At 37.9% G+C, this 27,282-nt stretch overlaps 1 long non-coding RNA gene across 1 annotated transcript in view; it reads right to left on the bottom strand.

Annotated features, from left to right (window-relative positions):
- Positions 1–27,282, bottom strand: part of LOC142157687 (uncharacterized) — a 64,099-nt gene that overhangs the window by 17,754 nt on the left and 19,063 nt on the right. The window contains exon 2 of the long non-coding RNA XR_012692567.1: positions 18,796–18,868. This is a non-coding gene — a long non-coding RNA (uncharacterized LOC142157687). The remainder of the gene's footprint in view (positions 1–18,795; positions 18,869–27,282) is intronic.

The following is a 27,282-nucleotide window of genomic DNA, read 5'->3' on the forward strand; positions in this document are numbered from 1 at the left end:
CGTGCAAAACGTTGTCACTTGACACCACAGTTTAGTAAACACACGTGCGGGTTAAACAAAAACAAATATAATAAAATGCTCACAACACATTATAGAAAAAGTGGGAATGTTTCAAGCGGTAAACTGGTGACCCAGCATAGTAAAAGGATATCCAAATAAGAGAACACAGCAGGGGAAGGTTTAATGTAAAAACATCTAAGTACTATTTTTCTACAAAAGAAGTTTTGTAATCATTCCTACTGGGTAAAATGCTGAAAACCCGGCCATTCGTGTTACATTTTATTTTTAGTCCTCTGCTATATAAATTCTGAATAAAAGGTATTTGCAATATTATTTATGACATTTACAGAACAGAAAAATCTATTTTGCAGTTATTATAATCATCCTATGTGGCATAAAACGACATTAAAATTGTGTTAATGCTTTCAACTAAATTTGCTTTTTTTTATAGAACAAATCCCCTGAAAGTCACAAGGGAAATGTTTTAATGTATATGTCATGTTGTTGCCAGTGTGGGTATTTTAGGGTTGGTTATAAGAACCAACCCTTTCCCAGAATGACTTCCCCAAAACAGGCATGCAGACATTTCCCAAACAGATATGAATGGAAATATTAACATATAATAATAAAACAATCCTCCTTATAAATAACCAAAATATACACAACTAGTTCATCTCTGCGTACATTTGCTCCCAGCACAAACGGTTTAACTTTCTGTGTTTGGTAGGGATTGCAGATGACTGGGATGCTTCCCTCCAAATACCAAAAACATGTTGAAAAGATGTTCAGAATATAATAATAATAATTGGTAATAAAAACTCTACACATGCATTACCACATTTGACCACTGGCTAGCAATCCAGAGCTCTCCCATTCAAAACACTTATTTTATTTATTTTATTAAGCATTTTATAAACTATAGTAGAATAGGAATCATATACCACACTTGTGTTTAGGTTGTATATGGTATATGCATACTATGCGACTATCAAAATTGGATGTTGAATTTGCTAAAAAGGGCAAAGTGGCACCATAAAACATGTTTTTGTCCCTGTAACAGACAAGAAATGGATTTTTGCACTATATTTAAAGACACTGTTCGTTCCATATATTGTAATATAAATATATGTTATTTATACTATGAGTGCATCAAAACTGTTACATTTTCTAAGGAGGCTGAAATCTATAAAATGTCTGAGTTTGTCCCTGTGATATCTCATTGTACTATAACTTTTACATCTGGAATCCTCACTCCAAAATCCTGCGCATAGATATCTAGAGTCTCATGGCTTAGCTACATAAGAAATAGTGTTCTTTTCAAGGGTCCTATGGCATGCAACTTTTCATGCCATCTGTAACCTATGGACGTCTATGGAGGTGAACACACATTTGCTTCAGAGTGTTGCACTATTATTTCAGAGTCAGAAAGATTCAGCAATCGCTGACACACGCACGTTTGAGCATTGTTGCATATATCTACTATAATTTAGTATTAAGGCAGTAAAAAAATGAAAAGTAAAAAATGCTGCAGTATTACATAAATCATACTTGCCAACTCTCCCAGAATGTCCAGGAGACTCCCGCCATTTCTGGGAGACCTCCCTGGCTCCCGGGAGAGCAGGACAACCTCCCGGTTCTCGTCCCCGCAATAGATAAGTGGTGGGGCTATGCTTAATGACACAAATATCGCGTCATCTTATCCTGCTGTAATTGGCCAAAATTGTGACAATCGTTTAGGGGGTGGGGCCAAAATGATGCAATTAGTCAAGCCCCGCCTCCGCACGCCCTCCTCCCCCGGGATCTCCCTGAAGCCAACGAGGAAAAGTTGGCAAGTATGACATAAATGCATATTTACCCTAAAGGACAACTAAGTACCAAAAGCGCCACAAATTGTGCAGAGTTGTACAGAGAACTAACAGCAGTCCCTGCCCTAATGGAGCTTACAGTCACAGTCTAAATTCCCTAACACACACACACACACACACACACACACAGACACAGGTCAATTTAATAGCATCCAATTAACCTACTAGTATGTTTTTAGAATGTGGGAGGAAACCGGAACACCCGGAGGAAAACCACGCAAACACGGAAAGAACATACAAACTCCACACAGAAACAGCCATGGTCGGGAATAGAACTCATGACCCCAATGCTAACCACTAAGCCACCGTGGTGCCCATTTAAGCTTAAACACTTTGGATAATGCATGTGCATTATTCGGCTCAGTAACACACAGTATTTGATATATATTAATGTCAAACACTGGCTTTACTTTCTCTGTAAGACGTAATTATGCAGTTATAATTATTCCTAAAGCTGTAACTGCAATTCTGAGAGGAAAATTATATAAAACTTTTTTGCAAACACTTGACATTTTGTCGATGTCAAGTGCAGCTGACTAATGAAATTGTTGAAAATCGAGGGCAGAATTCCTGAAAGTGTTATGCAAATGACAGGAAAAGGAGGAAGGTAGAATGGTAAACTGACTGAGAAAAGCAACAAGAAACTCTAGTAGACACTTTCACTACCAGATGTGTCTCCCAAAAAATAAAATCCCTCTGCTGGTTTGACACGTTGCAGCTCTCGATATCTGTATTTATAGTGTGCTACACAAAATAAGATTTATTAAAGGGGAAATAAAATAAATAAATTATAACTAGTAATATGATCATTGCCAGGGGCCAAGTCATGGATGGGACTTTAAATAGGGCTCATTTAGGTTAGCAAGAGGCATAAGGGGCATTCACAAATCTATCTGATGTAATGCAGGGAGAATGCTCGAAAGAGATGGAGAAAATAATTGCAAGATGACTCTATGCTCACTTGAGTGTTCTCCTTGCATTGCCCAATATGGCCTTTGTGATACTCACATGGCTCAATTAACCCTATTCAAGCCTTGAGTTGCATTATACTTGTTAACAGAGAGACAGCTCAGACAAAGTGACAAATCCATGTGCATGTACCCATAGACAGTGTAGTGCCCTTTGACTGTCCCTAAAAACTATATCTCCAACAAGATAATGAGGTGATACATACAGTATATGTACTATAAGTGCTTGCTGGAAACTTTAGGCATACAGCTTACTAAAGACGCGGTCTGTGCAAAAAATTACGACTACCAAACAGTCGGGGACCACGTACATATTGTTACTGAAAAGGCAAAACAGGCACAGGATTACCAAAAGACTGAGGTGTTACCCACAGCAACCAATTCGATTATAGCTAGAATCAGATCATTCTAGATGCTCAGGGGTTGGAAACTTCCAAAACAAAAAGTTCAGACTTAATTTTTTACTGCTCTGGACACTCTGCCTCCCACATTTCCCAAAATGGTGCTCCCACCAGATTTACTTATTCAGTAGAAATGAAAGCATTACTCCATTACAGTGATTAAGAATGTTCCAGAATGAAGGTGATATTTTCTAGCTTTGCCTACATGAAATAAACCCAGCCATACAATGCTGGTTACAGACATAAAGGGAACAAATGAAGTTGAATAAATCTTTATTTAAAGGTTTATTTATTACTGAGCATGTCTTGCACACGGAATTCTATCAACGTGTCAGTTGGTGCTCCGTGCAGCTTACTATGAACACTTCCAAGCGGTCGGGTGAGTATTTTAAAGTGTAGAAACAATTCTCTAGACTGCTGTCTGACCTGACTTTTTGCTTCATCTCAACCATTCTCTTGATTGCCTCCTGCTCTGACCATTTGCTTAGTATTGCCACCTGCCTTGACCTATGCGTGGGACATTGGACCTTGTTCCATATTTTCGACCCTGTATCATTTTGACCTGTGTATCCAAAATTTCTCCTGCTAGTGTGTATATCAGAATAAGACTACTTCTGCATACACAAGACCTGGGGCAACCGAGCACCGTTGAGCACATTCAGCTCTACGAGAAAAGGGGATGCTATAGGTGAAGACCACAACTAGCCTAGTTCTAGAGATTGATTGTGGGAATTTGGTGTCTGACCCCCATAGCTCTCAGGTCACATCAATGTTGACTGATTACTTCATACTTTTCAACAGCTTGCACAAAGGAAGGTCCATCTAATTATTTAGTGGTTTCCTTTCTGCTGTCAAGAATATGATAATTTTTGGAACAGTATTTTTCCATGAGAAGTTCTTGGTTTGCCATATATGTACCATTTTGTAAGTGAATGTATACCCTACTTACATTCTATACAATACTGGCATTTCCAAAAGTCTATCCACAGTGGCTATTACAGCTACTCTCACTCCCCCTTAGCCATTTTTGTAAATATTTAAAAAGTTGAGCTAATTTTCCTTTACCTGTGGAGAGGTTATCCTCAAAAGGACATTGCACGTATCCCCTAGACAGCCATATTATTTTTATGATAGGGCTAATGATGGAGAAACATATAGGAAAATAATATTTGAAAGGGTTTTGCTTCCACCTTAATAAACCTCCATTACACCTCTGCTTATGATAACTTCTATAAGGCTACCAAAGCCAAAAGCATGGCTATCTTGACTGCTAAATATCCCTTTCACCGTAACATAAATGTGGACAGACCTTGATGAGCGATTTGTTTTTGTAAAGGTCCACACAGCTAACACTGTAGTTACATTTGTCACCATTTATCTCACTGGGAAAATACATTTGCTCAAATCTCTAGAAAACTTTCCGAATCAGGAGAGGATACTTCTACTGGTGAGAGGAGACTTCAACTTCACATTAGAACCTGCTTTGTAACCCCCCCACTCACATTCACACATCACCTTCCGTATCTTTAAAATGGAGTGGACTCAGAGGCTGAATTTTTCACTTTCACTGGATACAACAAACAATGAGCAGAAAGTTATAATTCTGCCATAAGCAATACTTTCATCCAGAAGATCTTATCAGACTGACGAACTTGAGGCTGGTCTGGAACTTAGCGTGTCTATGACATATATGCTCAAAATATTTCATATTTTGAAATTTTGCCTAGGGCGCTGAGAACCCTAGCACCGGCCCTGAAGGGATCTTAGGGTGTCTCACTTGACTCACAAAGGGCAGCGCTGCAGATGCACCACCATCTTTCTACCCTGGGTTTTTGACCTTAAGAAACTTGTCCACTATTGGTCTCCTGGTGACATTTAGCACTAGATGGATTACAATTACATTAAGCCTGGGATTGCTTGATAAAACTTACTGACTGCTGCAATTTGCATCAACCCCATACACTGGAGGACATGATGTGTCCCCAGAGTTCTGATCTGGGTACAGAAAGTGGATAGTGTCACACTATGGAATACAGGGTTCATTCTATCAAGGGCAGCTATTTATTAGGTCTCCTTGGACAGATTTTCAGAATACTCCTACTAATGACCAATTGTACGGAAGCCTTAATCCTGGACACATCCGGTCGGTCAGCTGACCTTAAGCAAGTCCTACTTCAGCTGACCGGACCCTGCGCACTAGACATGGCTTCTATTATAGTGAACCAAATGTATGTTACTAATGTCCTTTTTCTCTTTGCCAATAGGTTAATCTTATTTGCTCTGTAATTTATTTTCTGATAAATACCTAATAAAAAGTGAAATTATTAAAAAAAGCTCCATGTATGCAGTTTCTTTTACCACTGGCCGTATATAAGCTATTCAGCAATAGCTCTGTAAATATGTTTATAAACTGGATCAAAAAAGCTTCAGAAACAATCCAACTATATATTGTACATATACTAATCCCCACATCTTCACAATATCTTTTGAATTATTGGCTCTACTCAAATCTCCAGACTGCCTTCTGTCATGCTGTGTCTGTATCTGAGCTGCAGTTCAGTAACAGCTGGAGAGCCTTATAGCCAAGGCCAGAGCATATTATGAATCAATAGATTTAAGCAAAGGAGAATAGCGAAGGGGAAGATAATGATAAATATACCACATTGCGCTTGCTACACTGGAGGATCATTGTGTAACTTTGTGTAGGAGAAAGCATTCTCTTAACACCTAATACTTGACTCCAGACATACATAGATATCTACTAGGAAATCACTAGAATTACTTGAAAATATTGGAGTGGCATTGTCATACAGGTGGCACATAAGAAATCATTAGGTCAAAGAAAGAAAATGGGCAGGTATCCACTTTCACCCCCTGAAGGCTGGAGCTAGTGGGAAGGATAAGGGGAACAAATCTATTATCAAAACGGGATTCTTTGTCATGTATGAATACAGACACTTACAATATGCGACAGGGGGATACCATTTTGAGGGAGGTACAATTAGAAATAAACTAGAATGTACTGTAAGGGGAATTTCCATATGAGAAAAGGTGAATCACTTTGACCACACTTGGCACTGTTAGATAATCATTGATTCAATGTAATAGTATAAACTAAGGTCTTTCATCTCTTAAAATGAAGAAGTGATGGGTATAGGTTAATATAATCATGAAATTCACTGCTTGAGATATGGCACCATCTTAAAAAATGAATGTACCACATTGTAATGGGTTTGCCAAGACCTGGAAGAAATATCATCTGTGGCAAATGATAAACCACTTTCATGTATCTTATCTATTTTGCTTAATTACTGCAATGTGTTATGTCTGCGAAGACATCAAAAATGTCTCTTTTTGAAGCAGCACATCTTCGTTGTCCCTATATACCTTCCTATGATCCAATACATACATACATACATACATACTGGGGTCATGAGTTCGATTCCCGACCATGGCTGTTTGTGTGGAGTTTGTATGTTCTCGCCGTGTTTGCGTGGGCTTCCTCCGGGTGCTCCGGTTTCCTCCCATACTCCAAAAACATACTAGTAGGTTAATTGGCTATTATCAAATAACCTTAGCCTCTCTTGGTCTGTGTCTGTGTGTATTTATGTATGTATGTTAGGGAATTTAGACTGTAAGCTCCAATGGGGTGGGGACAAGGGTCTCCTGTCCAATATTCCTGTCTGCCATTGGGAGATACATACCTCTTAGTGATGGCTCAGTCATTCTTTTGCAACAGCTAGCAGAATAAGTTTGAAGTTCTGCTGCTGACACCTTATGTGAAAGACACTGTCAATTAACCAGATAGCACAAGCGCGTCAGCCACCAGTGGCAGGTAAACATACTGATTTGTAAGTCCCAAATCGCATGGGTCCTGGGCACTGGACTCTTGCCTTTGTCCAAGTATTCACTTTGACAATTTGAAATGTTGGCAGGCTCGTGTGTATGATTTAAAGAATGAACAATAATTTTGGATCAAAATCATTAACCTGTTTGAAGTGTTTCCTGCAAATATTCAGTAATATATATGTATGTATGTTAGGGAATTTAGACTGTAAGCTCCAATGGGGTGGGAACTGATGTGAGTGAGTTCTCTGTACAGCGCTGCAGAATTAGTGGAATATTCAGCGGAATACTCAGTAATACCTACACGGAATTGCCCTACATTGATGAAACATGAACAGCCCTTAAACTATGAATTCACTGTTGAGCTCCCTGTTAGCACCCTTTCTGCTCCTAACACCATGACACTGGCCTTCACTTGCAACCCTAATCATGAGTGAACAGGGTGCATATATATATATATATATATATATATATATATATATATATATATATATATATATATATATAGCAACATGTAGCCAATTATATCATCAGGAAGTTATCGGCACATAGGGTATTTTATTTTAATGAGTGCACTTATTTTGTGGGAGGCAGAACCCTGTTCACTCATGATTAGGGCTGCAAGTGATGGCCAGTGTCATGGTGTTAGGAGCAGTAAGGGTGCAAACAGGAAGCTAAAGATTGAATTCATAGTAATATATATATATATATATATATATATATATATATATATATATATATATATATATACATATATACATACACATACATACACACACACACACACACACACACAGTTTTACAATAAAAAATTAGCGGCGATTCCAGCCATAACATCAGTGCAAGATGTCCTAGCGGAAGATCCGGAGGCACCACTCGTCAAGTTGAATCTCCCCTTTAAAACTGATTAAGTGGACCATCTACCTAAGGCAAAATAGCAGAGACCACATCAGCACACAGGAAACAAAAAGCACAGCAGTTATTAATGGGTAACTAGTCTATCAGTCTGTAGGATCTTACATTTAATTTTACGTGCACAGAGTTCCCAAAGCCAGATGTGTCACTGGACAGGTTGTAAAGATGATGTCAGACGTAGGGGTGAATGAAGAAACACAAAGTGATCTATTAAATTGATCTTTGTTAATCCCAAAACCAGATACAGTAGTTCAACGTGCTTCTCCAATAGCACAGTTAAACTCACTCTCAAAATATGATGCATAGACTATGTCAAGAGTAAATGAGCTTATTGATAGGCTAGGTACATTTCGGTAGATTTACCAAATGGATTTAACAAATTATATTGATAGGCACCTCTTATAAATTGTGAGAGCACGAAATTATACTTGTCCCTCTTTTTCTAAACAACTTTTAATTTGCTCTATGAATCTTAGGACAGGTGCTGGCTGATTATTTTATTAGATAATTGGTGGAAAACAATTGCGCTGTTGAGTTATAGCCTCTTCTATAGTGTGCAGAATGCACAATAAATTTGGCACTAGTAGAATGATAAGACATTGATTGTGTTATCTGCTTGATTGCATACTGTGTACAGGGAATAATTATTCACATGTTAGCTAAAGGTCAGTAGAATACTTCAATCCCTTATCAGAACACAAAATGATAAACAATTAATCAATGCAAGTTATCTATTACCCAGACTGACCATTAGAGAATAAATGTATGAATCTCTAGAAACAATTGTAAAACAAAGGGCAAAGAAAACAAAAAAAGTCAGCAAGTGTGTAAGGTTGGACAGTACCCATGATTTCATGGATGTTGAACGACTATGCACAGCAGAGTACTTGACAATAATCACGTAGTGTGTGCACCCAGGGAATCCTAGAGAGGCATACTTTGCACCGCAGCTAGCTCACCTGAGTTGTGTGTCTAGCGCTACCTGGGGGCGGGGGGGGGGGGGATGTATAGAAGTGCCCCCAGCTCATTTTATGCCACACAGAAGTGCACCCAGTTCATATCAAGCCACAGTAGTGCCCCATGTTCATATTATGCCACAGTAGTGCCCCATGTTCATATTATGCCACAGTAGTGTTCCCAGTTCCTGCTTGCTATGCCACAAAATAATGCCCCCAGTTTATATTATGCCACAGTTATGCTTCTCGTCCATATTATGCCAAATGGAAGTGTGCACAGTTCCGATTGTGGCACATATTATGCCATATTATGACACAGTTGCTTATCGCAGCAATAGAAATTCTTCTCTCGTTGCAATTTAACACTTTAAAAGGCTGAATTTACCTCTTTGCCAGGGCAGTGTAGGAGCACATGCGCAGTAGAACTGAATGCCCAGACTTGGGCTTCCCGTTCCACTTTTGGTAAAAATGAAATAAAAAAAATATATAGGAACAAATTTGAATTAACATATTTAAAGTAAGAATTTTTTAAATTTAAATAAAGCATTTTTCTTGCGCCTGCCTGCCTGAGTATAACAGCAGTGGTACTTGTACCGTGATGTCCTTGCTAACTAGAGAGAAGTGCTTAATCCTCTCAAAACTGCCTTTTCTGATGAAGAAAGGACCTTTCTTCCTATCAAAAATAGGCTTATTAGTGCAGATTTTCTCTTTCTGTACTGTGAAGCACTTATGATACGGACACATGGACAAGTAGATTTCTTCTACACATACATTGATTCTTGCCATGCTACCCACTGAAGGTTGTTTTTCCACAGGGTAATTTCAAAAGACAATTACAATAAAAACATGTTTCTTAAAATATATACAATAGTTTGAAAAGATGACATCCTATCACATAATATAATTTGCAAAGACATACAATCTGCTTCAGCCTCTGAAAGCAAACGGCAAGCCAATTTATTTTTACACACAATGACATTTGCTGTGATATGTTTTATGCAAATGTGGTAAATCCTATCAAAATGTAACTGTATTCAGCAATTAGAGGTCTGCTAAGAAAGCTGTAAATGCATCTTTCCTAAATACAATCACTGATTTGTGAGTACAATTCATGTTAGTGCTCTGCACTGACATTTCACATTGCATGTGTACCATAAGGTTCATAAATGTAATCTCCTCATATTTGTACTAAATTATTTTTGTAAAAAGACCACGTATTACAACCTGCTTCAAGTGTGGAATAAAATGCAGTGTTTTAAACATACAATAGAGACAGAACTGTAGACTGTATATTGTTACCCACCAGCCAAATAAAGGGGATGGGAGGGCGTCTTTGCACATAATCACCACTGGTTAACTGTAGAGCAGAGGTAAAGCATGTGAAAGGTTTCTGGGTTACCTGTTATACACAACAGAGGCAGCCATTTTGTGACAATGCAGCCAATGAGTCCACCAGGAACCATACTTACCTTCTTTTGGGACCTTACATATAGAAGACATTATCGCACAGCAAGGGTTGGGACAATAATGACGGAAATAGCATAAGTAGAATCTGCCCGCCGAGGTCTGATGGCGCAAATTGTGTCAACAAGGTCCCGCCCTTTTTAGAAGACTATCGTGCAGGATCAGGGAGGGTGTCCTACTCTCCTGGGAGTACAGCAGAACCTGGGACTGAAGGGAGCCATGAGGCAATGATTCTTAGTGAACGAATAGGCTTTAACATGATTATTGCTTCCACCTACAAAATGGCAGCCTCAGCTGTGTGCAGGCCGCCAGTACTATTACAATGCATCAAATAAACACGCCTCCAACATCATTTGACTATAAATAATAGAGCAAAAATCTGACAGCGTTGTAACCTTCCTGACTACACCGGCCAAAAAACACCTTTTTTTCCGGTTCTCCTAGCCCTGAGCGCAATTTGTATGAACAGATTAGATGTACACAGCCGGAATATAAAACAAAACATTCACTTACATACTAATCAAGTCAAAACTGCAAATACTAACCATCACTTATAACTATGTAAATAATCTTATTTTCAATAATCTTTAATAAATTAGCACAGAATGCCAATGTCTAGCTGGAGAGTAAAAACAAGATTCATCAAAATTCTGCATTCATCCCTACTTACAAAAACACACAACACTTGTACTGCAACCCGAGGAACATAAGGTCTGATGAAATAATTAAACGATTAGTATGTTTTCGGACTCTGGGAAGAAACCGGATCACCAGGAGGAAGGCCCTGGTTGGAATCAAACCTATGACCCCAGCACTGTGAGACACCAACGCTAATCACTATGCCTCATGCCTCCCTAAAGTACCCTACACTAATGTACAGTGAAACAGTTCATCTACTGGGATGGTACCTTGTCTGCTGCTTCCCTTCTACCTAGCACCTGGGCTGCAGAGGTACAAAAGTGAGGTCAAAGATCTGCCTATTTCTCCATCTCATCCATTAAATCAAAGTTTGTTTGTTTCCTCCTCTTAAGGATTCACACTTTAAAGTATTATTAGGATCCACCTTTACTTCAAGCTATTTAAATGTGTGAATTTTGTAACCTTATTGGTTTATTTACATCAAACTTTGGTGCTGATAAATCTGGTGCACGGTATGGAAACACTACTTAATCAAAAATAGAGGCCAATGTCATCTTGGACCTGGAAATAAAAACCAGACCTTTTGTATGGTTCAAAAGCCTTGTGTTGCCTTGAATGTCTCAAGTAAACCCCATCACTACCAATATTAGCTCCTTTAAATATTATGTTCACATAGCAAAATATTGTCTTTGTTATTTCACAATAATCCTGAAGCACAATTAAATAAAATTACTTTAATCTTCTGAAGAGGTTAGATGTACACAGCTGGTACAGTCGAATATAAAATAAAATATTAATTTACAGAGTAGCCTGGATCTTAAAGCAGCTTACACATAGGATACTAAAAATCCTAATAACATTGACTCTAATAGTGTGCAAAGGGAGATCCATCAAACATCCCTCACAATGAAGTCACCCCAAATGAAAATATATAAATATTTTTAAATTTAATAAAAAAAATAAACACTTTTAGTTTGAAAAAAAGTCTTACAATAAAAAAAAGTATTTTATTTGTAACCCCTCCACAACATATCTGATGCATGCTCCTAAAAATGTGTGATTGTCATAGAATGAAGGTTCCCACAAAACACCTGAATTATACCAGGCCTGCAATACCTATATTTGTCTACCCAATTTCTTTCTCCCAAACCACGAATTTGTATCCAGTATTACATTAGAAAAGTAAAATATACACTTTTGTTCTCGAGCTATATCAAACTTTATATAAAAGTATACATAGATTTTGTAACCTTACAGTCAAGAGATCTAGCTAATTAAATATTGGGGTGCATAAGGTGGTTACCTAAAACGAACTATGGGAAGAATCTGGGTAATTCAGAGTAAATCATGGTGAATCATGGTAAAGTATATGCCTACTCTTGCTAATTTTTCTCTATTAAACGGCCATGAAATAAAGAGGTATTTATTGCAATGTGCTAACAAAGGCTATATCTGTCCTGAAAACAAAAACAATCATATATATTATATATATAAATATATGCACATACATATATATATAAATATATATATATATATATATATATATATATATATATATATATATATATATGAGGCAGTGCAAGCTGATTTTTTGGTCTGGTCAAGAAGGAGGGAAAGCCTTGCTGTCTTGATGTGATTAATTGCTATATGTGTTTTATTGCTATAAATCACATACAGACTCCAGCACTGTGGTGTCAGTCATCTGTCAAATATAAATAACAACAAACCTTAACTTAATCTCAACGGGCACTCAATGGCATTACAAAAACAAACTATGTAAAGAGAAACAATTGTCATCAGAATACCTGTCATGTGCAGTACTGAATAAGATTAAACCTTTATCATTATTATGGCACCGGCAAGCTCTGCAGCACAGTAAATGTAGATTATGGGACCCATTAATTAACTTCCCTGCAGACTAACAGTTAGTAATTTATGTTAATTGCTGTATGTAGTTGGTAGTGGGTATGCTTCTGTTAAGGGATGTAAGCCTCATTTATCTTCATCTGCTTGGTGTACTCTCTAATACACATTACAGGCAGGAAGGAAGAGGCATAAGAGTTGCCATGGAAACCTGAAGAATTGAGAGACAATGGTGATGAAAGACATTCTTCTTTCCTTGGGACTTGTCACTTTTCCTACAAAAACACTACCCATCATGTTACTAGAATATAATTATTTTTTGCTAACAAATCCAATTGTCTACCTGTTACCTGGTAAAATGTCACTTAGGTATAGCTAACTTCTTTGCAGATACAAACCTGCTTTTGATATAAAATGCATTAACAATGATATTCTTAAAATCCTACCCTAATCTTCCTGAAAATGAACAGGTTAAGCAATGGGGCAACCAGCATACGTATGCACTTTTAACAAGGACCTACTGAATCTCAGATGCTGCTTCTGTTACTCAATGGTGCCAGGCACTGCACTCTGCTATGAATTACTACAGGTAGAAGTGTTATGTGACATACCAATAATGTGCACTTCCTCTTACAGCCTCTATATTAGGGGAGCGGTGACCGAGAGTGTGATTGAAAAAGGGGGAGGAGAAGAAGAATCCAACCTATTCCGCTTCTTACACCAACCTCTCCCGCTTCTTACACCAACCTCTCCCGCTTCTTACCCGATTCTTACACCAACCTCTCCCGATTCTTACACCAACCTCTCCCGCTTCTTACACCAACCTCTTCCCGCTTCTTACACCAACCTCTTCCCGCTTCTTGCACCAACCTCTCCCGCTCCTTACACCAACCTCTCCCGCTCCTTACACCAACCTCTCCCGCTCCTTACACCAACCTCTCCCGCTTCTTACACAAACATCTCCCGCTTCTTACACCAACCTCTCCCGCTTCTTACACCAACCTCTCCCTCTTCTTACACCAACCTCTCCCTTTTCTTACACCGCCAGTCACTGTGCTTCCAATACAGTGATGACAGGAGGTAGCACAAGTGATTTGCGTATCACACTGAACTTCTTCCTGCAATCTATCATAGAACACACTGACACGAGTTACAGAGGCAGATAAATCAGGTGGACTTTCAGGAGCGGAGGTGAGAAAATTGTCCCTGTTGACCCTTAAATTATGCCACCTGATCTGAGGATTTATTTACATTTCATTTGAGGACCTGCCCTAGATTAAAGGGGTAAATACAAGTATGGCTCTACGGCTCAACTGGAAATTTCCTTACAAATAGTGAAAACTCCAAACTCTGTAATGCTTCTCTCTCCATGTCTTGTGCTCAGTCTTACATTCTCTCTTTAAAGCAGTCCATCATTATTTACTATGGACTTAAAAGATAAAAACAATTAAAACGTAATATAACATTGAGAAAGAAATCAGAGGAACTGAATCGTTAGTAGTGGAGGAGGTGAGACTACATAAAATGTGACCCACCGCTGAGACTTTTATAGTATTTTAGTCTCAAGACTATTACAGCCTATAGCAATAGAAATAATAACCCATTAGATGGAGAGACAGGAAACATGCTCAGTACGGTAACCGCACACTGAATAGCGCTGTGTGTGTCACGGGCCAGTCCTCTGCTCACCACTGGTTAGAGTGCCGGTCTATAGCAGGGAGCTGCAGTTGTCACAATTAGCATGCTAGATAGGCTTTGAATAGGCTGGAATTAACAAATAGCACATATCCTTCGTCAGATTATTTAGTTTGATTATTATTTACATCACTTGATTTTACATCTTGTTAATATACACAAAAATTCAAAAAGGTGGATTTCTGATATGACAGTATGGAATTAATTCATAAATAATGACCTATAAAACCTGAATATGAATGGTCTTTTGGGAAATTTAGTAAACTAATTTCCTTGAAACTTATCAATCTTATAACTAGTTTTTATTCACTCCTGCAGGGCCCTTAACCAGTGATGGGCAACATGATAGACTTCAGGATGGTGCAGCCCTCTACCCTGCACAATACCCTTAATCTCAGTAATAAGTTGAAATAATACATTTAATCAGAGCAATCTATAGTAACATATCAGCAGGCATTTTAGGCAAGTGTTACAAGCGATGACAAACAAACCTGTCAATAAAGCAGGTCCCTGCTCCATTGGAGCTTACAGTCTAAATTCCCTAACATACACACACAGACAGACAGACGTCAATTTTTTTTATTTATTTTTTATAGCAGCCAATTAACCTACCAGTATGTTTTTGGAGTGTGGGAGGAAACCAGAGCACCCGGAGGAAACCCACGCAAACACGGGGAGAACATACAAACTCCACACAGATAAGGCCATGGACGGAAATTGAACTTATGACCCCAGCGCTGTTAGGCAGAAGTGCTAACCACTTAGCCACCGTACTGCCCCAGAGGTGGCTCAGAGGGCAGCATGCGAACCATCACTCTTAAACTATTAGCCCTTATTTTGCAGATAAGGATTTATGCTCAACTCTTTCTGTTAATATGGGCATGTCCTTTCAATATAGGTATTTTCATGTGACAACACATATATAAGTCCAACCGGTTATCTTCTGTGCCGGACTACAAACTGTGCATTGCTGTACCAGTAGAACCTCTTGTTAGAATCAGTGGTGCCCATGGGTATATGCCTTCTCTACCCCACACATGGACCACAGAGAGTAAATAGCTACTTGGCTGAGTAAAAACAGTGTTCTCTATGTACTGTAGTTCTAAGATAAAATACTCTTGCTGTGTTTACTGTAAGCGATCTTAGTTCCTGCTGATTGTATGCTATTTACCTGCTAAAACTGTCCCTAATATAAAGGGCACAATTTAACTTGACACAGTACATCCAGCATCATGCACTAAAACCCGCTTACATAATATACATGCACATCTGCGCCATTTAATTATATATGCCTTTTTGCAGATTTGTTGTGCTGGAAAACACAAGCAGTCAAAATACTGTTTCACAAGGTGAACATGACTGCATTGTTCTACTTGTGTTGCCATGGATATTAGTAACTATAGCAAAGAAAGAACAAGATATACAAAGTAACATATAAATAGATAATGAGTATGCGCAATTGGACACTTAAGTCATTCCAAGTTGGGGTTGGTAACATTTCATACTATGTATAATGAGGCTATACAGCTGCATACACACTGGTGCAATTATCCTGCAGATCACACGATAAACGACCGTTTTGTCAGCTGCTACAAGTGTGTACGCACCCACGATCATATTTTATCACACCAAAACATATCGCATCTATTGATTTGGTATTTTAAACTTCCTAAAAATCACGATCAACTATGGAACGATGTCGGACAAATGTGGAAGTGGGCATGTACTCATTCCAAAAACATACTTGTAGGTTATTCGGCTGCTATCAAATTGACCCTAATATCTGTCTGTCTGTGTGTATGTTAGGGAATTTAGATTGCAAGCTCCTATGGGGCAGGGACTGATGTGAGTGAATTTGCTGTATAGCGCTGTGGAATTAGTAGCGCTATATAAATAGATGATGATGATGATGATGACCAGCATTGTAGGCAGATCTCTATATAGAGTGTGCACAATCTTTTCAGCAGATGGTTATGAGATGAAGAGCACAGATCTGAAGGTAAATCACGAAGGTGTGTACACATGAATCTGCATTATCGTCATACTTTTAAAATCGTTACAAATCGCATCTGAAGTAAAATGCAATAGTGTGTACCCAGCTTAAAATGCTTTCTACAATCCATTGGATGCAGTGTTGATAGACTTATTAATTTGATTGTACTTAAAATGCAAGCAACATCAAACAGATATTTATGGAACAGTAACAAGAATAATTGACCATAATTACAGCTGCAGAGAAGTAAGTATTGTGCAAACTACCTGAAGATATACATAGTTAACCTGACCTAGTAGATGATTTAGTTATTCTTTGACTAGCACACATGGCTGAAGATAATCTATCTGTATATATTAGTCAATGTTATCCTTTTTAAACTAGTACTGAAAGAAAAGCAACTGTTGAAAGCTCAAGATGTTTTTAAATTGCATTTCAATTTGAAAGTGCCAAGAAACAGAAAAAGAAACAATTCGATTGATCAATTGGATATTCGATGTAGGAGAAATTCAAATATTCCAACTTCAGTGATACATGTGCAAGGACTCGAATCTGGAACAATAAATCCCTCTCTCGATTTGAAAAGAGTATATGCTCCAATCTTATAGACATTGAACCATTCACCAACGTGTTATGAAAGATGTTTATAACTTGCCTTCATAATTGAATCCAACAGCAATAAAGAGGGCCAGATTCATTAAATGGTCAAACAATGTCTTTGATGCCTCATGAATTAGCAATGTATTACGTATCTAGTATAAGGGCATCTGACATCATGCCCTTATTAAACAATCTATAGTCACTAGCGCTCAAGTCATTTATCTCCAGTGCCAGTCAAGATCAATCTTTAGCCCCCATGAGTCCACAGATCATAAGCGAACCCAGGTTCAAATCAACAACATCCGCTCTGTGTATGTGTCCTTACGCGTTTCTCTGTATATATCATGTGCGGTGTAATCAGAGGAAAATCTAGCATATGGTTAAATTGCTGTCAATTTGAACCAGGAGATAGGCGACTTGGGCGATAGAGGCAAGTGATATAATCACTGAAATTTGGCTATATTGCAAATTGCTACCGCAAGTTTAGTGAACGATTTTTAGAAGGTCTATTAATCAACACACCCCTGATTTATTTATGTCTAAATTATTATTAAAGGTTGGCTTTGTTTTTTTTTAGTGCAACTTGAAAGTGAGCCGTCTCCAGGCAGATTATGACGACACCCTACCGACATATTTCTAGGTCACCAGGTAATGGACTGATCTGGAAGAGCTCTGGTATGAGGAAAGATACAGAGTTTAATATATTTACACTAGAAAAGAGAGGAAATGGGGAAATGATCACTGTCTATAAATATATGAATGTCCCATACAGAAAATACTCTGTCATTCTGTACAGTAGTAGGTCCTGGCAGAGGTCATAGTGTTGGACTGGAAGCTAAGATTTAATCTACTGTACAAAGTTGCAAAAAAAGAGAGCTGTGAAATGTACTTCCAAATTATATGGTCAGACACTGTGGATAGATTTTTAGCAAATCTATAAAATATACAAATATACAATTACAAAAAAAAACAAACACAAACATGATATGCTGACCAAGGAAGTTGTCCAATTTCTAGTATAGAAGAGCTTAACACAGTAACCCTTTGCTAAAGTTTTCCTTTGGGTAATAGATTTTGCTCTAGAATGATCAACGAGTATACCACTAAATGCCAAATTGAGCACCCAAATTTATTGTCTTATATCACATGCTGTACAACATCTATTTATTTAATTGGGGCATTGTGCAGTTATGCCCGAGGACATGTTATTGCATGACTGGTTAACAGTGATTTCACAATAATTATATTTGTAAAGTGGGGACATTTTATGCAAAGTACTATTATAATTCCCCCAGATGTTACAGAATAATAAAAATTGGTTCAATTTAATTTTCTAATTTTGTTTGTGTGCGCTAAACTGGTTCATAGCTGGAGATGTCATGTATTTCAGTGATGTCACTGGATCCTAGTGAATGGATAGGCAGCATTCTCATGAATACTGGTCTATTATCAGTCCACAAAATGACTGAGTCCTCTACTCTGTGCAGGTGACTGATGCTCTTTAATTTAATCTTTTATAGTTAACAACTCACTTTAGTTACTAATCCACCCCAATTTTTCCAATGAAAACAAACATTTCTTTGCACATACCTTTAAATCGTCCAAAGAAGTTGAAAACTATCATTTAACAAATCCGCTTTTTCCCCACAGTGAAGCAGTCATTCTGAAAAATGTAGTAAAACATATTGATTTTTTGTTTTTAGCTGTTATGTGCATGAAGAAATACAGAAGATGACTTTCAATACACAGTTACTGACTTACAATATTTAAGAAGTCAAAATGTATAAAACCAATGGGAAAGCACACATACTATATACATCATGACATACACTGCAGCACTGAGATGCAACATTCCAGGGGTGCAATTCTGCAGGGAAAAACAATATTTTTTTGGAATCCAGTCTAATGTTGGACAAAACATGTACACACACATGTAATGAAGGAAGGGCACTTACAGAAATCTTAAAAAGTTGTGCACTTTGGAAAATCATCCTCCTACCGCAAATAGAGGGCTCCTCCGCCCCTGAGAGCCTCTATTACGAGATCTTGGCGCATTGTGGGGCAGCACGGTGGCTAAGTGGCTAACACTTCTGCCTCGCAGTGCTGGGGTCATGAGTTCAATTCCCGACTATGGTCTAATCTGTTAGTAGTTTGTATGTTCTCCCCGTGCTTGCGTGGGTTTCCTCCGGGTGCTCCGGTTTCCCCCCCACACTTTAAATACATACTGGTAGGTTAATTGGCTGCTATCAAAATAGACCCTAGTCTCTCTCTGTCTGTGTGTATGTTAGGGAATTTAGACTGTAAGCTCCAATGGGGCAGGGAGTGATGTGAATGAGTTCTCGCTGCGGAGTGATGTGAATGAGTACAGCGCTGCGGAATAAGTGGCGCTATATAAATAAATGGTAATGATGATTGTAGACCTTCCATAGCTCTTCAAAATTCCTTTTGGACTTTGCCAGCACAGAGATCCTCAGCAGAAGGCTTCAGGTAAAAGTAAGAGAGGGGGACACCCCCTATGTGCTATACATAGAGGGTATGCTTAAATATGAAGGAAATAACCCCTTTAAGAGCAGACACAACTTTATTGATTTCTCTATTTATTGATAATCTAAATAATATACACCAAATTAAATCCTAAAATATCAAAGGCACCAGTGTACAGCTTTTGTCATATTGCAGATGGTAAGACACCTGTCAGTGCAAGAACAGCAAAACAGTTCTAGTGCATACTGTCAATCATGCCATACAATGGTAGAGCCTGAGTCATTGAGGAGAGCAAAGCATAAAAAAGAAGTAACTTTGCACCTTGGCAAAACCCATATTGTATTGGAGGAGGGGGGTAAATTTAAAATGTGGGGACAGATTTATAGTTGTGGTAGGGCATGTTCTAGATCAACTTTAAATTTTAGTATAAAAATAAAGCTATCAAGTATTTGTGTGCTAGATGAAAAAACAGCCAGTATTTACCTATGTGCAAATTAATAAACTAATTTGCACCCCTTGTATGGTAACATGGTTTGTCCCGGAGAACATTTATTCCTTTTTTGCCTTACTTTCGTTAATGACTCAGGCCCGTAGTGTGCAACAAAATGTAAATATAGCAAAATAAAATAGGATAACCATAAAACAAAATCTTCTTAGCTCCAAAAGCTCACCGGGCCTGATTTAGAGTCGGACACTAGTGCTTTTGTTCAGCGCAAAAAGTACTCTTGGCCAAAGATCTGTCTCAGTTTGCACTCTGACTGAGAGGGATCTCCCTGTTGCACCTCTCTGCGCTTAGTGAGGTGGAAAGGGGGAGGTAGTGGGCGAGCTTAGCAATGTAAAGGCGTATTCACGCTCTTTACATGCTATTTTGAGTTGAGAGCAACCGCATATAAGTCTCTAGGAGAGGTATCTTTTGCGTGTACTTTCAGCTGGTGCAAGAGACCTTGACGTATCAAAAAAAAACAAAGTAAAAAATAATAAAATAAAAAAAAACTCCCAAACAGCATAACCATCCCTTGTGCTGGTTGGGAGGGAGAAAGAACAAATTACATTTTTTATTTTATTTTATTATCTGCTTTACAGGACGCTGCACATGATACACTTGCACGCCGGACGAACAAGGCAGATAAAGAGGCGTATTTGTGCAATTTGCACAGTATTTTAAGTCGCGCAAATCTAAAGATCCGCGCCACTCTAAATACTGTGTAAATTACGGGATGCAATTTACACTTACGATTTCAATGTAAATTGCGTCCGACTCTAAATGAGGCCCATAATGTCCATCTTCATAATTGAAAACACGGCGTAAGGGGAAAATACCACCAAACCATAATTATTCCAAATGATAATAGGCTACATAATTTATATTTACATGTCCTAAGAATATGGCTGCAATCCACTGTATGGTTAAAAAGATCTGTAATCCCCTCTAAAATGCCTATACGCTACCATAATTGTAGAATTTAACATCAACTAAAATAATTTTCCAGTTCTATAATACTCTGAAGTTGGACAGCAGTTCAGGTATTTTACCATAAAAAGATAGATGTTCAAGATCGAAAGACTGAATTAAAACGGTAATTAAAACACATGATGCCCCTGTATTTAAAGGATACCATATATCAGACACAACATGTCAAGATATATAATGTCCAGACACAAGACACCTATTCATCTAATCGTTAGACAAATACTTTGCTCTACTTTTGCATACGGAAAATAAGATTTTTTGGTACTCTACATTAAAAATTCAATATTTAATTATAGGTGAAACCTCTTCACGTTCAATTAAATATTTATTTGCAGTAGCATATGCCAGGCAGATAAAATAACTTTTTTTATATACCATTTGCTGCTGCTTTCTTACCAGCTTTTATGTAACCTAAAGTAAAATACATTGTGCTAGTAAAAGCACAACACATTACAATAGCACTGAAACACATCATTAAAGCATGTGGTTGTTTTCATCCATTTTAACCAATTTTACCGCTGTATACGTGTGAATGAGACCTCAAGCTTTTTCTTAAATATTTAGCTCAGCTTTGGAGGAAGGTCTGCCCTAATAAGTTCGCTTTGTGCCATATTTTCTCCATTTCTTTATGATGACCTTCACAGTGCGCTAGGGAATATTAAACATTATGGAAAATGTATATCCTTCTTCTGCTTTTCAATAACATTTTTGTTGGGTTAGCTTAGCATGCTCTTTGTCTTCATGATGAAGCTCTTGTTTGGAAATGTACTAAACAACTGAATTCGCTCGCATGCAAGTGTATTTATTTTGAATCAGTTGAAGCACTGTGTACAGGTATATACTCCAGTCAATTCATGGTGAGACCTCGGAAGACAAATGATTGCACCATGGTTTGTTCAGAATTATCAGGTATGTAATTATGTTTTGTATTTAGTGTTTGTTTTTCTTTGTAATTAATAAAAGGTTTAGAGTATTTTTTTTCATTTAATGCTACATATTATTTTGTGTTGAGTTGTGGCAAGAATTCCCAAATAAATATGCCTTGCTTGATTCCATGATGTAAAAAAAGAAAATATGAAACGTACCCCAGGGAGGGTGGATACTTTTTATAGCCACTGTACTTATTTATAAACACCAGACAATACAGTTTGTCACCCACTTGAATGCTATATATACATAATTATTTATTCTATGTTAGCTGACACAACTGTTCCTGCTGAAGAGGAAACGTCCCAACATTCAAACTCTGTTAGCCATTTTTCTAGGCCAGCAGCCAAACTGAAATTAAGGAGGTAGAAACGCTCATCTCTAGTTCTCAGATGAAGAAAAAAAAACACAGTGTAGGCACAATTGGAGCACATGTCGAGGGAACAGGACAACAGGTATCTGTTGGAATAAAGTGTCACTTTCTGTATTTACAGAAGTATCCTTTCCTGCTGAGCTTGCAGATTCATTGATCTGATCACTGCAGGGTCAGAGACTATAGATAATTGATAAAATCAATATACTGGTACACTATGTTTCATAATCTTTAAAGGACATCTAAACCTAAATCGTAACTTGCTTTACATAAGTTGTAAGCTAAAATCATCCATTGTTTAAATACAACCAGGACTAAATATGGTACTCGCTAACAAAGTCAAGTTGGCAGCGCAAAGGTTCTAGAGGTACCATGACATGCCACGACCAACAGATATTTCTGAAAACAGTCACAAGCCAAAGAAAGTCATTGATGCTAAATCGATCTGGTAAAGATTTACAAGAACCATTTCTAAGGCTGTTAATGTTTCTGGGCCATAATACCCAAATAGTAAAAGCTGATTGGCCTTGTATTGTCTTCAGAGAAGCTAGCACTGCATTCTGCAGTGACAACCTAATACGATTAGTCAGCTATGGTGTTGGTAGTATCATGACATACGTTGCAGAAAAAAGACCGTGGTAGATCAGAATAAAGTTGTCAGGGATGTTAGCCAAGATTAGAAAAGGGATCCACATTTCTCTACTGAAACCCAGTGGTGCAAGGCTGTGACAAGATATAAAGCGAGGTTGGGTGTGAGGCATGCGCACTGCCCAGAGTCCATGGTAGTTTTAGTTTTCCACTGCACCAGGACCTGGAGATTTGCCATTGATGGGCCTCATTTGCAATGCTTTTTGCAAAGCACATCATCCACCCAAATCTACTCCTTGCTCTTGGAAGAAGCCTGTGCAAAGTGCTCCAAAGTATGCAGAGAAGTGCACTCTGCAAGCGTAAACATCACCTATTATCACTCCTTTCATTATATTAGGCTTTTTCCATTTTTCTCTTTAAATATTATGACCTCTGATGAAACCGCCACCTAGGGGCGGAGAAACGCGTTAGGATATGTCACATACCTGAAATAGGACTTCCTGCATGTGGACTGTTATTGATGTGGACCAGTCTTTACAGCTTAAGATAAGTGAAAAACATTGATCGTATGTGCACATACTATCCACAGTACTTTAGTTATGATCATCTGATGTTGTGTTCAGGACTCTAAGAAACTTTGCATCTACTTAAGTTATCTATACTATCAATGGTCCTTTAAAAGGACAATTGGACCTTTTTCATTAAAGTGGATTCCATTAGAGTGGATTGGACTATATTCATAGGAACATCCTGCAGATCTGCATTGCATGTATATATAGTTCTACTTTGGATCTATACCACTTTCATGCTGGAATAAACTTTTTTCTGCATTTTTTTTGTAAGGACTATATCCCTGATGTGCAATAGAAGGTTAATTATCATCACGAGATTATTCAATTATTACATCAGATAACTACCCTATTTGGATTTTTTTCCCCCAATCTATCCATTTGTGTTTTTTTGTGCAATTTATATGAAATATCCATTTGTAGTTTTTTGTGCGATTTATATGAAATATTGTTATTATACTGTCCATATCAATGTCTACATATATGTTTTGAATTTGAGAATTATCATATAATTTTATGATTTTTATGTTGTGCTATTTTAGCAATGAACTTGTCTAATATACCAGCGCTCCTATTCCCACTTTATCTTCAAATATTATGTGGTTTAGCCTTATTTGTGGCTTTGGTTAGTAATGTGTTGGGGCACATCGGGACTGTTTTTATTAAATGTGTCATGAAATAGAACAAAAGACAATTTTGCACTTTGTCTCTCCCCTCTTACACTTTGTAGATGACTTCCAATGACAAACCACTAATTCTGCTCCAAATAAGGTTTCCGGTCACTCATCACTCATCTGTCAGCTGGTTGCACCTGTGTGCCTATAATATATAATTATTTATTCTGTGCTTGTTGTGCAAATATGGTGCTCAGTACTTTTATCTTTTCTAGGTCAAGTACTGTATATATTTAGAAATGAACACAAATCAAACAAAATTAAGAATCAGCTGGTTTAATAAATGTGACCTAGTTCATCTATATAAAACCCTCACTTTAACAATAATCTTCAGTAACCTATATATGTCAGTTAGTTAAAAGATTAATACTAGTTGTGGGTTAATCTGAGCCAAAAGTGGATTTATTGTGGGAACTTGTTCTACTGAATTCTACTGAAAAATTATTATCAAATTAAAACCTCACCATCCTTCTACTTTCCCAGTAAACACATTAATCACAGAAAATTTGTTTCTCAACTCAAATTCTTCCCTGCACCTTATCCAGTCTGACTTCTGTTTTTATCATTGCAGACACCAGTATACTTATTTCTGACATCTTTCCTTACTCCTGCTAACACGTCATCCATATCTGACAGTGCCTATGAAGACCACAATGCACCCACATGTCCTGGTTTTCTGCAGACAGTGCTGGCTTTTGACACTGAAAATCTGTAACTCAGAATGTACATCAATTAGATTCTGTTTGTACCATAATTAGTAGTATCAGTCGGGATAGGATCCTATTTTAAATAAAAGATGTTATGGCCAACTTGTAAGCTGAAGACCATCATGATGCATACATTAGCTGTTCCAGTTTTCTGTCCCCGTTGTTCTGTTTCTGGAAATGCTGTAATAGGGACATTGTTCTACTGAAGTCCACAGTTCATATTTCATTCTATCTATACCATGGAAGCAGTATGGGAGCTTAAACGCATATTAATAAATGCTAAATTAAAGATCACTGTGCAGAATGCCTTCTATTTATATGCTACATGTTTTACTAAACATGTATTGAAAAATTAAGTGACTATATAATTCAAATATCTATATATTTCCTGTTGTTTACAAATTATATTGCTGTTAGATATAATTGTTGGAGAAAATATGAAATTGCAGATAATAAATGTTTGCACTGATTTTGTATGCTCCAGCCACTCAGGAGGCTAAAGCAGGGGCTCTGCACAAGAGTAGTCTCCTATTCTGCCCGATCCTCATTCCCAGCTGCTGCCAGCTTCCATGCCTTGCCTGCATTTGTGATTAAAAATAGGGTTCATTATTACTTTTGTTGCCGATAGCTTTTTGCAAAAGTGTCAACATCCTCCCTCCCCAGAATGCATTGTGATCCATTTTTAGGTTATAATGTCTCTATCATGAGCAGAGGTGGAACTAGCAAGCTGTGGACCCCGATTCAGGGAGCCGGGGAGGAAGGAACCGGGGACCCCCGGCATCGGTCATGCAGCGGGCCCCATCATCTCCATGGGCCCCGGTGCACAGCACTTGCTGCACTAATGGTAGCTCTGCCACAGGTCATGAGTGTGTTACAGTTTACATCATATATATTTTCCATTTGCCACACAAAGCGAGGTGGTCCAACACCAAACAGCCCTTAAACCTTGTGGTAATTTCCACTATAGTTATCTATTAAAGGTATTACTTTTATATGCCTTATTTTTCTTTTAAAAAGTATTATACTTTTTCACCTATTTTAGATATAAACCAGTACTACCTTTCACATAACCACAGACACTTCAGTACTGAAACGCTAGTGACAGTGAAAATGGAATAGACAGATGGAATCACAAACCTAATATAAGGAGATACTAAAAAAAAGTGTGCAGTGTAAAGCACGTCAATCAGAGGCTCATTTATTAATCTGGAGTCATAACAAAGATTTTCTATTGCTGTGATAAGCGAAATCTGGTTTCACCTGATTTACCAATAAAAGGTCTTTGGAGCCCTGCCGCTCACACATGCCTGAGCTGCTACAGCCTCCTGAGCCACTGCTGCCCTTGTTATATAGGCTCCCCATGATTGTTGTAGCTGGATAAAGGGCTTTCTCCATTTAATAAATAGGCCTCTCAATGTTTAAATAGAGTGTGTGACAAACATGGAAAGTCTCACCATATACCAAATATACAAACCCCCCACTGATCTGTTTGTATACAGATAAACAAAAATTATATTTTCTACATAAAGCACTGTGCATGGAGGGGATCATGACACATACAAATGACAGTATCGCCGGGGACTTGGGAATCTCTCAGCTGCCCCATAAACATTTTCTTATTAAATTAGGCACTAGTTGTGAAAATCTTCCATTTAGACAAATATTAATAAATAATCCCCTCTACCTCTTTTGTATATCCCAGCATATTAAAATCACCAACTTTAAGTTGCGCATTTAAACTACTGACCAAATAGTGCTCTATAAAATGTGGCTTTAGACAGTTATTCATTTAGACACCAAGTAGGAAAACGCAGATATTGTTGAACAATGCAACATAAACTAGACAATACAAATGCTGTCTCTTGCAATACAATATGTTATGTATTAATCAGGTAGACCCATGCCAATCACTCAGTGCCACTACCCTGGGTACTCAGAATAAGCAAATATAAGCACCCTGTCTAAAAATACAGGTAATCTGTTATACAGAAATGTCATGTCTGCTTCACAATGAAGCCCATTGTAGTGCTGCTATTAGCTAATCCAGGGTTTTCCAAACCCAGTCCTCAGGGCTCCCCAACAGTGCAGGTTTTCTGGATCCCCCGTGACATAATTAGGACCACCTGTGGATCTGTTACAATGTGTCAGTCAGTAATGAATACACCTGAGCTCCAGCAAGGAGATATGGAAAACCTGCACTGTTGGGGAACCCTGAGCTAAACTTCTAATCAAAGCAATTATAGCACAGTTGCCTACTGGTGCTTTTTGGACGTGCATCACCTTT

The sequence above is a fragment of the Mixophyes fleayi genome, chromosome 5 (assembly GCF_038048845.1).
Source record: "Mixophyes fleayi isolate aMixFle1 chromosome 5, aMixFle1.hap1, whole genome shotgun sequence".
NCBI classification, from domain to species: Eukaryota; Metazoa; Chordata; class Amphibia; order Anura; family Limnodynastidae; genus Mixophyes; species Mixophyes fleayi.